At 40.0% G+C, this 13,356-nt stretch overlaps 1 pseudogene; it reads left to right on the top strand.

The window, feature by feature from the left end:
• Positions 1-11,039: 11,039 nt before the first annotated feature.
• LOC148926837 (uncharacterized) lies at positions 11,040-12,069 on the top strand (annotated as a pseudogene).
• The last annotated feature ends 1,287 nt before the right edge of the window (positions 12,070-13,356 follow it).

The following is a 13,356-nucleotide window of genomic DNA, read 5'->3' as shown; positions in this document are numbered from 1 at the left end:
AGACAAACGTCGGGAATGGAAGAGGGAAGAGGGGGCAGCACGTAAGAATTTGATGGACGCATTTGCATCGTGTAGTGCAGAAGGAGCACAAGCCGAAGCTGTTGTGGTGGAGGTTGAAGAGAATGATGCAGTAGATGGATTTGTTGGACAAGGAGACGTCCATGCATGCGTGCAAGAGGTTGAGGTATTGTTTGTGATTGTGAGTTAAAATATTGTGTCTTCTTGAGATTTAAGTTTTATATTGCGTCTATTGCAGGATGTCCCAAGCCCAAGACCGTTAGTAGTTGATTCCATGTCAAGTCCTCCTACTGAAAGTGTTTTAGAGGTTGGGCAATCGTTGAATCCTTCAATTCACCCATCTGTAATAGATACACAACCTTTGGTAGAAGAAGATGTTGCAAAAGTTACAGATGTTGGGCCAAAAAGCGTTTCAGAGGTTAGTACACAACTTTTTGAACTATGTTTGTGATTTGTGATTTTTATGTTTGGTATTCATATGTGATTTATCTTTTTGTCAGATGGGGCAATCAAATCACACCCACCAAGCATTACAACATGAGGTTGAACCAATAGAACACACTGAAAACGTGTCAGAGACACACATGCAGTTGTGATTTATGTTGTATGTACGGTGTTAATTTGTGATTTTGTGTTTATATCAGATAGAACAATCAATTCATAGCCAAGATGTACAACATGTTGAAGCCATTGACGAACCAGAATGCATGGCAGTTGACAACACTGTGTACAAGCCGAGCCTGGATTTTTCACGAAGCTCAATGTCAACCGCAGTCGGAAGTTCCCATTATCGACGAGATTTCTGATGAATTGCTAATGCACAGAATTGAATGTGATGTGGAACATGTTGGAACAGAAGTACAAGCTGGACCCGAAGTGCAGGTTGAACCGGAAGTACATGATGGGCCGGAAGTAGAACCTCCAGAGGAGGAGGTATACATTCCATCATTTGATTATGTTCCGGACGACTGCCATCTCTATAACGAGGGACCGCCGACTGATGATGAAGATGAGGAGGTTGACCATTTTATCTCGTTGGCACGCATGTGCCGAGATGAGCAGTTGTTTACTTCATACTACGAATCCATTTTCCAGCAACAACATGTGAATCAGGAGCCAGAGATTGTAGACAAGACGGGTGAACGCGAAGACCAAACAGGGTCTGGGGTCAGGGGAGAAAAGGCGGAGGAAGTATTCGCCATATGTGGAAAAGATGAACATGACAGATAACCCACTTTTCGAGGAAGAACTTGTGGACGAGCTACAAGATATGGATGACCTTGAAGATTTGGAGGGTTTGAAGAAAAGAGGCATAAAGTATACCCCGTTCAAGCTCCTTCCTAATGAGCTTCTGTTGTGGAAGCCTGGTCATGTTTTTAAGCATAGAGATTTCTTCTATGATGTGTTGAGGCAGTACGCAATAATGTCCAGAAGGCGGGTGCACGTGAAAAGAAATGACGGCGACAAACTTCGTGCGATTTGTAGAGGGCAAGGCTGTGAGTGGTATGTTTACTTGAGGAAGCTCGAATCACACAATGGCCATGATTATGTGGTGATGAATATGCAACGCGATCACGCGCACACATGCTCCCAGGTGTTGGATCAGAAGTGGCTGACGGCAAAGTGGCTAGGCGAACGTTACATGGAGAAGATCAAAGCCAACTCTCACATTCCACTTGCAGCTATACGACAATGTGTGGATGAAGATTTTGGACTTAAGATAGATAGGATGAAGGCATATGGGGCCAGAGAGCATGCACTGGACGGCATTTTCGACTCCGCGGCTACCCAATATCGAAACTTGTTCTACTACAAAGCCGAATTGGAGCGGATGCACCCTGATTCCAGCGTACATATACAGTATGAGAGTTCGAGGGATTCTGGCGTCGTGGGTCCGAGATTCCTCAGGTTCTACTGCTGTCTAGGTCCATTGAAAAAGGGATGGAAGCAGTTATATCGGCCAATTATATTCTTTGACGCTTGTTTCTTGCGAGGAATGTACAAAGGACAGCTCATGACAGCAATGGGAATTGATCCCAACAATGGTTGGTGGCCGATTGCTTGGGCCGTGACTGAGGTCGAGAGTTATGTCCAGTGGAAGTGGTTCGTGGAATACTTGTCTGAGGACCTTGAATTGCATGCAAATGGCCCACATTATGTGTTTATGTCTGACCAACAAAAAGGTATGTCCACTTGTTGGGACTACCGCAGCGGAAGACACGAAAAACAAACAGGTCCTTAACGGATCTATTTAGGTGATTATGCATTCGACTCCAATTTAATGCAATAAACATAGATCTATAGATATAATACATCAAAAACACATAATCATGCAGTTTGATGTAGATTCGATTGTTACCTCTTCTTGACCATCATAGGATCGAAGTTGCTAGCTGCACCACCCGGAGATCCTTGTTTATTGACCGTGAATCTTCCAACCTATTCCCTAGTCCTTGATCATCCATCCGTGTGGGCGGATCTTGAATAATCAATAATAGTCTTGAAGAGATCTAGGGAAACCCAATCACAAACTCAATATTGTCTTGGATTGTGTGCTAGGGTTTCCCTTTCATTCATTATTTATAGTGGACCTTATTGGGCTAGTAAGGGGATCCATGGAATGACTTAAGTGTTGGGCTCACCCATTAGATAATTAACTAATAAAATCAAATGACTTATGATTTAATATATTATCAATGGAATATTATTTTGTTCCACTAAAGAATAATATTGCACTCCCACTTAAATCACCAAATTACAAATAACTTGGGTCCATTTTATTTAATATTTCCCGCGTTTAAGATTATCTTATTCCGTCAATTTAATTCTTTTGTCTGCTATGTGACTAGAATTAAATTAATTCTCCAAAGAGTTTTTCTAGTTTGAAACTTTATTTATTATTCGTGGAATAAATTCCAACTGCGCAGATTTCTGAATAATAAATTCCTCTTTCAAACACCTCTTGGGGATCACCCCTTAGGGATTTAATCATACCACACTGGGCACGCGAATTGTATGAAATAATATTCCAATACCTTCATGTTATTCAATTACTACCACCCAAGATATCATGAACTTGAGTTACGTACAAACTCTCACATATTGATAAGTCAAAGTGGCGTTTGATTGAATAAACAATATTGATATTAATATCATAGACTAGAAAATACTAAACTTTCTGAAATATATTCTTTCAGTAGATAGCATTAAAGAATACATTTCGGATTAGATCCTGTAACACCCCGACTTTTCCAATTTTTTTTTTATAGTTGTTCTCGAGAATGTGTCGTTTTTTTTAAGCCGTTTTTTCACCTTTCTTTCTTGAGATGGAAAAACAATATACTCCCTCCGTCCCAAGATAAGTGACTTACTTCTTCTGGGCACGGGATTTAAGGAATGGTATTTAAATAAGTTAAAGTGGAGAGAGTAAAGTATGAGAGAGGGAAAAGTAGAGGAGAGAAGAGAGAATAAAGTAGGTGGAGAATAAAGTAAAATAGATGACTTTTTGCTAAAAATGGAAATAGGTCACTTATAGTGGGACACTCCAAAAAGGAATACAAGTCACTTATCTTGGGACGGAGGGAGTACAATCTAGGCCTATAGCGATTATTTAATTCTTTTTGGGTTGAGCCCAACTTATTTTAGAAACCCAAATCAGCATGGAATTTTTCATGGGAGCCCAATTCCTTTTTTTCTTTTCGAAACCTAATCAGCCGAACAAAATGAAAACTGCACTATGCAGAAAAATAGGAACAAACTAGCCAAATCTATTTAGAGATTACCAACACATATATATCCTCTCCATGTTCACCAGGCAAAACCAATTTCACAAGTTACATCCTTCTTCCAAAACCCTACCAAAGAAAACCGAGAGAGTTAGGAAAGAGAGAAAGGCGGTGGTGCCGTGTTGAGAAGAAGGCTGCAAAAGCTCCAACAGCGGGGCTGGACGGCGACGACTCCTACTCCGATCAGCAGCCTCGCAACAGCAGCAACGCGCTGATGAAACTCCGAGGAGGCAGCGGCGGCGGCGGTGTCGCAGCGAGGGGCTGGCGGATCAAAGAGAGTGGGCTGGAGATGGAGCGACAGCGGAGAAGCAAAGTTAGTTCTGCGACAATGATAGATGGAGGAATGACAGCGGCGGTGCGAAGCTGATCTGGACAGCGATGGCACTGCTCGTACGCTCGATGAATCCCGAACAGCAGCAGCAACGACTGAGGGTGGATAGCGGCTGTCTCGATCTGGAGCAGCAGCGACGACGCCGGCGGCACTTTGACAGCAGCGGCACTGTGGCAGAGATGAGTGAAAGATATGCTAGTGAAGGCGACCGCGGCGGTGCTTGCTGCAACAGTGAACGGCGACGGAGAGACGAAAAGAGTGAGAGAGTTGGGGCAACGTCGACTTGAAAGAAGGAGGGAAACGAGTTCTCTTTTGATTTTGGATCGGAGATGTCGGTAGAATTAAAGAGAGAGGGAGAGTGGAATGGCTGCGCCATTGTTGATACATAAAGAGGAAGGAGACGGTGCTGAGGTTGAGAGAGAAGAAGAGTGCAGCGGCACTGTGCAAAGAGTGAAGGATTTGAGATTTTAAATATGCGGAGGTGGAGCTGAACCGTCGATCTCGCCGACGGGATTCAGATTGGAGACAGCAGACGGAGGGAGCTAGAAGAGAGAAAGATTAGCTAAGTCTCAATTTAAAATGTCCACTTGGATATATAAATCCGCATTTATCCAATTAAGACTAAATCCATTTAAAACACACCAATTAAATTTGAGAACTAAATTTCTCTTAGCTTTCATAAAATTACATGACAAGAAGAATCTTATTACATCTTTAATTCAAAATGATGTTTTCTAGATGAAATAAAATTCACCTTCATCAAAATTAAAGACAAAATCCAACTTAATAAATAATTAAGGATTTTAATAGCAAAATTAATGCTCTATGAATTTTCATACCTTTAAATCACATTTGATGTTATCTAGATGAAACAAATTCATCTTCATCAAAATTAAAGATAAAATTCAAATTAAACTAGGAATTGAATTCCAATTAAAATCCAATTAATTATTTAACACTTTAATAATTTAGGATTTAAGTAGCATGTTAATGCCAAATGAATTTTTCACTTCTTTAATTAAACCGATGTTATCTAGATGAAATAAAATTCACCTACATCATATTAAAGACAAAATTCAAACTAGGAATAGGATTCCAATTAAAATCCATCCAATTATTATACATGTAATTTTCGAAAATTTTGAAGGTTTAAAACAATTGAAAAACTCATGTCTTTTCCTTAGGTATATATCTAGGAAATAATTCCATAACACACCAATTAAAATGTAGACAATTTTCAATTAAACCGTAAAATTAAAACATGAAAGCATATAGTGAGAATATTCTTTAAAATTCCATTCTATTATGGAAAAGCCAAAATTTAGATCAATCAAAATTGAATTCCCTTATGTTAATTATCTTGATATTATCTAGATGGAAAGAATCCATCAAAATCAACTAATTAACAAATTAAATCAATTTATTTGACCTAATTAATTCAATTGACAATTTTAAAGAAGACAATTATTCTCTTTTAAATTAGAATCTTGATTTAATTACAAAATCATTCTAATTACCACAAGATATTTAATTATTCTAGGTTTAGGATTTTAAACCACAATTATAAATAACTTGTGCCTTAAGAAACAAAAACACGAAAACGAAAAACGAGACGACGAGACGATGCAACCCAAAACCCTAATTAGGGTTTGGGCCGCCACGGGCCTCGCAGCAGTTGCTACAGCCGCGCCCGACCACCGCCGCCTCCCGCGACTGCTGCCGCTGCTCCCACTGCAGCAGCCACCGCCACCGCTGCCCGCCACCGTCCGTCTCTGCCGCTCCCACTGGAGCAGCCACCGACGCTTGGCAACGAAGACCGCTGCTTGCGCAGCTCCTCGCGGCCTCCGACGCTGCAGACCTCACGGCTGCCGCTGCTGTCCGAAGACAGCGCAGCCGCTGACTGTGGCTGTCGCTGGTCAGCCCCTCCACCGTCGCCCGAAGACGACGTAGCTGCTGGAGCTCGCTGCCTGGAGACACTGCCGCTGCCGGAGCTGCTGCCCGCTGACCCCTTGAAGACGCCGCTGCCGCTGCTGGATCAACAAGGATCCACGGCTGCCTGTCTTCATCAGTACCGCTGCTGTCACGCGGCTGCGCAGCCGCTGTCCGTCGACGACGCAGCTGCTGTTCGGATCTGCAACCGCGAGGGCTGCCCGGAGCCGATGCAGATCGCCGCTGCCTCTTCTCACCGGATCTAGATCTCGGATCCCCGATGAAGGCAGCCCGGTTCTAGAACACATCTAGGGTTTAAACCCTTGCGTTCAATTATTCGTTTTCAATTAATTAACTTGATTCATCGCGGTCGCTACGCTTGACCGCGATCTTAAATCTTAATTAATCGTTTCTTAATTTGTAACAATCTTTTATGTTCATATCAAATATGCATATTTAAACATCTAGCATTTAGCAATTTAAATTATTCTTGCATATTAAGAACATAAAACTATAGATCTAAGAATACTTGCTAGATCTAGAATATTCTTGTGAAAAACTCGAATAAAATTCAAGATTCATAATATTCTTTCATCAATCCAAGTATTCAATCATGGACCACTTTATTTCTTGATTCAAAAACATATATTCACTTAAACACATACATATATGTAATTAACAAACATATAATCTAGTATATATTACTTAGAATATATAGATCTAATGATGTTCATCATAGATCTAGAATATTTTTGTGAAAAACTTGAATAAAATCCAAGATCCATAATATTCTTTCATCGATCTAGAACATCTTATCATAGATCCGAAAAGAAAATCAAGAAAAACATAGATCCAACACATATTGCATTATTTTCGAAAATCCCAAGTTTTAACACTATAATTTTCGAAAAATTCAATTAATCAAATACATAATCAGAGCCTAAAAATTGGCTCTGATACCAGTTGTTGGGACTACCGCAGCGGAAGACACGGAAACCAAACAGGTCCTAGAACGGATCTATTTAGGTGATTATGCATTCGACTCCAATTTCATGCATTTAACATAGATCTATAGATATAACATCAAATAAACGCATAATCATGCAATTTGATGTAGATTCGATTGTTACCTCATTTTGATCCATCATAGGATCGAAGTTGCTAGCTGCACCACCCGGAGATCCTTGGTTTATCGACCGTGAATCTTCCAACCTATTCCCTAGTCCTTGATTACTCATCCGTGTGGGCGGATCTCGAACAATCAAAATAGTCTTGATGAGATCTAGGAAGAACACTACACCAATCTATCTATCTCGATTCAATTCTATGGATTAGAATGAACAAGACTAGAACAAACCAAAAACCCTAGATCTCTTGTTCTATGGCTCGAAAATCGAGGCAAGAAGGAGAGAGAGAGGCCGAGTGATCGGCGGCTAGGGTTAGGGTTTAGGGTGTAACTTATGGTGTGCTAGGGTTTCCACATCTCATCACTATTTATAATGGACTTGTTGGGCTAGGTTGGGGATCCATGGAAGGACTTAAGTGTTGGGCTCACCCATTGGATAAATTACTAATTAAATCAAATGACCCATGATTTAATATATTATCAATGGAATATTATTTTGTTCCACTAAAGAATAATATTGCACTCCCACTTAAATCACCAAATTACAAATAACTTGGGTCCATTTTATTTTATAATATTTCCCGCGTTTAAGATTATCTTGACCCATCAATTTAATTCTTTTGTCTGCTATGTGACTAGAATTAAATTAATTCTCCAAAGAGTTTTTCTAGTTTGAAACTTTATTTATTATTCGTGGAATAAATTCCAACTGCGCAGATTTCTGAATAATAAATTCCTCTTTCAAACACCTCATTGGGGATCACCCTTTTAGGGATTTAATCATACCACACTGAGCACGCGAATTGTATGAAATAATATTCCAATACCTTCATGTTATTCAATTACTACCACCCAAGATATCATAAACTTGAGTTACGTACAAACTCTCACATATTGATAAGTCAAAGTGGCGTTTGATTGAATAAACAATATTGATATTAATATCATAGACTAGAAAATACTAAACTTTTCTTGAAATATATTATTTCAGTAGATAGCAATAAAGAATACATTTCGGATTAGATCCTTTCAGTGCTTTACCACACCGGTGTTACTAATCTCATCTTAGGTAAGTGAGAATTATCACAAACACCGCAACCGTTCCAATAGGTAGCTGATGCACTTTTTATTTGCACTATAAATACCTGCAAGTATACAGAGTAGGTATAGTATAGCAAAAGGTTAGTACCGGGTATCGAACACGGAGAAGATGTACACAAAGTGTCTATCTTCTACTATAACTCAATTACTATCTGGAGAAGCAAGAATTATTGGAAACTTTTTGAAAACAGTAAATATTAAAAACAGTAAACAACTAAAAACAAGCAAATCACGGAGAGAAAAGTATAGAGATAAGGGGAATTCCAGGGATGTGCTTTCGCTTTAATGGTTATACAAATTCCAAACTACAATACCCTAGCACAGTTAATACTTTGAAAGGACGAGTCACCTAGCTTATGCTCATGCGATACAAACGTTGATTACTAACATTAGGGTTGTCAATCCTAACACGTAACTCCAAAAAGCTCCTAAGACCCTTGAAAAGTCCTCACTCTCAATTAGCAGTGCCGTATTAAAGGAAGCTAACTGTAGTGTCTACTAAGTGGATCTAACTCGCTAGAACTCTGTCACAGTTATGAAGCAAGTTGTATTGAATCATACATAATTGTGTCACTCAATTATGAAGCATCATGATTAACTTAGGGAAGAAACAAAGTAAAAACAAAACGGATATTAAATAGAAAACGGAATTGTATAACCAAAGTTGCTACTAACACATCCCTAGAATCCTATGAGTTTAGTTACACATGACTGAATAAACTAAAAACATAGATTGAAGGGAAAGCAATTTGAACATAAAACTAAAGCAAATAAAACCCGTAGGTTGAATCCTTGTCGTTCTTGATGTTCTTGAAATCCTTCTCCAACTCCTTGCACAATTGAAGTAGTCTAGCTTTTGATCTCTATGAATGTGTTCTTGTTGTGTGTCGGAAAAAAAAACTCCTTTTTCCTTGATGAAGCTTGAGGTCCTATTTATAGGGGAAGATTATTCCTCATCATAGAAGGAAAAGATCTTCAAAATTTGGTAAATCTTGGAGCAAATCTAGGGCTGGTCGGATTCGCCGCCTTTCTCCGGCGGGCCGCCGCACCTTGGCCGGCGGTTGCCGCGTTGGAGTCCAGAGACTCTGACCCTTCGGTGGCGGACCGCCACATGTCCTCCGGCGGTCGCCGGGCGAGACTCTTCTCCTAGCGTAAATTTCCGAGGCGGGCCGCCACATAGCTTTGACCGCCGGGCGCCGGCGGTCGCCGTACAACTTCGCGGCGGTCGCTGGTCGCCGTCTGACTCCAGATTTCCAGACTATGCGTTTTTACTCCCCTTTTCGGCTCAAATATGCACATTTCTCACAAAACACGTCAAAATACCAAAATGTATAGAATATGCAAATAATGGACATGTAGAGTGATTTTGATGACAAAAACGGACCAAATAATGGCCTTAAAACAGTGCAAAATCCGGGCGTATCAGTAGCCAAAGCCTATCTAGGTTGTGAATACGTTTTTCTTCTTACTAGATCTGGCCAAGTCCCCTACTGGAAAACTCATGAGGAGATTCATCGAATTTCCCTACTTGACCTTCTTAGTAAAAAGCCTTAGACTTGTTTATCATATTTCAATAATAAACCATTTATATTATATTATTTATTCTCATAAATAGGTAAACAAGTGGACGTGGCGTTTCTCGTATACATGCACAAGCTGACTGTACAAAGGCATGTACGCTCGAAGCATCTTTTAGTATACAAACCCCAACAGAGTCCACTGAGTGCATCAAGTACTCAGCCCTGCATTTCTTTTTAAAATGTGCAGGTTGAGCTGTGACGAGCGCGGTGGGTGTTGAGCATAAAAGTGAAGAAGATAACAAATAAAAGATCTCGAATATATTATGTCTTCATACATAGTATTATTCTTCTCTCGAATGCTTCCGCTGAATATTGTTTATTTGAGTTGTCAATTGTTGAGATAATATTCTTTTGAGTTGTTGATTGTTGAGATACTTGATTTTATTTGAGCTATTCCCAATTATTTAAGCTTTGGTCGAGTTTCGTTGTTTTTCCCTTTCTTTTATCCTCCCCTAGTCACGATTCATCGTGTTTTCTATCCTTAGAAAATGCGGTCGTGACAGATCCTTTCAGTGCTTTACCACAGCGGTGTTACTAATCTCTTCTTAGGTAAGAGAGAATTATCACAAACACCGCAACCGTACCAATAGGTAGCAAAAGCCTATCTAGGTTGTGAATACGTTTTTCTTCTTACTAGATCTGGCCAAGTCCCCTACTAGAAAACTCATGAGGAGATTCATCGAATTTCCCTACTTGACCTTTTTAGTAAAAAACCTTAGACTTGTTTATTATATTTCAATAATAAACCATTATATTATATTACTTATTCTCATAAATAGGTAAACAAGAGGACGTGGCGTTTCTCGTATACATGCACAAGCTGACTGTACAAATGGCATGTACGCTCGAAGCATCTTTTAGTATACAAACCCCAACACCATTGTGATTTCACTATTACATAATGTACTTCGTTTGTGATTTATTTTTTTATATGATTTTATTATTACATTATGTATGGTCAATGTGATTTTGTGCTAATGTTTGTGTTCTATTCGATGGGCAGGGTCTTGCAAAGGTGATTGTTGAGGAATTCCCACAGAGCGAGAATCGATTCTGTGTTCAGCACATATACAACAATTTCAAGAAGCGGTTCGTCGGGGAAAATTTCAAAGAGCGATTGTGGGATATTGCCGCGAGTACCACTATCGAACATTATGTGGATAAGATGGATGCTTTGCAGACCGAGTATCTACAAGCACATCATTGGCTTTCTGGAGTTGCTCCCAAAGAAAAGTGGGTGAAGGCATTTTTCTCTCCACATACTTGTTGTGATGTGCTCCTAAACAACATCTGTGAGACATTCAATTCGAAGGTTGCATTGGCTCGAGATAAAGCAATTATCAGCATGTTGGAAGACATTCGAACGATTCAGATGGAAAGAATTCAGATCAGAGGCCAGTGGATCAAAAACTACGACAACACATTCCCTCCTGTTATCAAGGAGATTGTGGATAAGTGGTACTCGCGGGCTTCATCGTGGAGGGCTACATGGAATGGAGAGTCTTCGTACCAAGTAACAGGGCCGTCTAGCCAATATGTTGTCAACATGTCCTCTTTTACATGCTCTTGCAGATTGTGGCAACTAACCGGAATCCCATGCACTCATGCTATTGCAACAATCAACAAGAATGGCGAGGATGTGATGCGATACGTCTCCCGTTATTATTTGAAGTCAACAATGATCATGCTGTACGAGAATGTCCTTTACCCAATCAATGGGGTGGACAACTGGCCGAAGAGTTCTTACGGTTCTTTGGAACTGGCGCCCCCCAGGTCAAAGCGACAGCGTGGTAGGCCGAAGAAACTGAGGCGTGAGGAGCCCCAGATTCATCTTCATGCGGACGGAGGTGAGTCACTATGACGAACCTTCGTGATGAAATGTCGCCGTTGCGGTCAGGAAGGTCATAATAGGAGGACATGCAGCAATGATCCTCGGACAAATGCTCGGTCTGAGGTTGGGTCGCGTGAGAGTGGTGAGAGTACTTTGCCTGAATCGTCAAACAATCGCCAATGCCAACAGGTACTATAAGCATCTACAACTATATTGTCCACTCGTACGCTCACTTCTGATATATATTATTGCAGCCTAATGATTCGGATCCGGGACCTAGCACTCGGACCAGGGCCAGGACTCAGCCTCAGCGGACCACGGCCAGGACTCATCCTCAGCGATGTGGCCGCCGCGGTGATCAAGATTGACTGTCTTACCTACTCTAAAAACTTGGTGTTTTTTTGGGATGGTTTCAGTGTTCGTATGTCACAAAACTAGTGGTTTTTGGATTTGGTTAATATTTTGTGGCAGTGATTATATGATATGTATGTTAACGATGATGATATATTTCGTGGCAGTGATTTGTAGCAAATTACTCTAGTATTTTAGTTAATTTTTGTGGCAGTGATTTGTAGCAAATTACTCTAGTATTTGGTTAATTTTTGTGGCAGTGATTTGTAGCAAATTACACTAGTATTTTGGTTAATTTTTGTGGCAGTGATTTGTAGCAAATTACTCTAGTATTTTGGTTGATTTTTGTGGCAGTGATTTATAGCAAATTACACTAGTATTATGGTGGCATTGATGATATATTTTGATGGCATGTGATAGAGTACTTACTCTATTTTGTCGGGGGTTTTTCAATTGAGGACATAGTTTGTGATTTCAGTCATAGTTTCGTAACTTCATTCGTGATTTCAGTCATTCTTGAAAAACTTCAATCGTGATTTAGATTGAAGTCATAGTATAATACTTAACTTCCTGTAACTTCATTCGTCATATGTTAGAAAACACAACATAGCTTATAACAGTAGAAAAATTACAAAGCATAACAACAAGATTGTGATCTTTAACTTTCGGGAAGTAGTTGCTGTCTTAGTAATTTGTAGTGTCAATGCTTCACACTCTTCAGTTTTCATGGCCAGTTGTAACTTCAAGGCTTCAAAATCATCGGTTTTCATGTGCAATTTCTCTTGCAGAACACCTTCAAATAGCTATTTGGCTCTAAGCTCAGATTCGAATTGGTCTCGTTCAAGTTTCACTCTCTGAAAGTAACTGTCTTGGCTTGGGGATAGACTCGCGTCAACCCATCGAAAATACTTGCAATCATCTTCCTGCATACTACTTTGTCATTAAACTTTCTGCCAATAAAAAAATGGAAAAACAAAAAAAATACATGATTTTAACCTTCCATATTGGGCAGCGATAGTAACGTCTACCCGGGTTAGCAGCCGTCTTAGATGTCACAAGCTCAGCCTCAAGATCGTGGTTACAATTCACAATTTCGGGACGAGGCCAATTCCAATTGAAGCTTGACCCGAAAGACTGAGAAGAAGAAGACATTGCAACACGGCCTGAATTCAATTCAATATTACAAATTTCAGATCAGCATTGCAACGTCGCCGAAATTTTGCAGAAAACATAAAATCATTATTCCAGATGCCCAACTCCCAACAACCATAAAATTCAACAAAGAATTGCAAAATAAAATTCCA

The sequence above is a fragment of the Salvia hispanica genome, chromosome 5 (assembly GCF_029641045.1).
Source record: "Salvia hispanica isolate PSC_SH4W2 chromosome 5, Shi_PSC_v1, whole genome shotgun sequence".
NCBI classification, from domain to species: domain Eukaryota; kingdom Viridiplantae; phylum Streptophyta; class Magnoliopsida; order Lamiales; family Lamiaceae; genus Salvia; species Salvia hispanica.
Note: the sequence above shows the minus strand (reverse complement) of the source record. Positions and strands in the feature narration are given on the sequence as shown.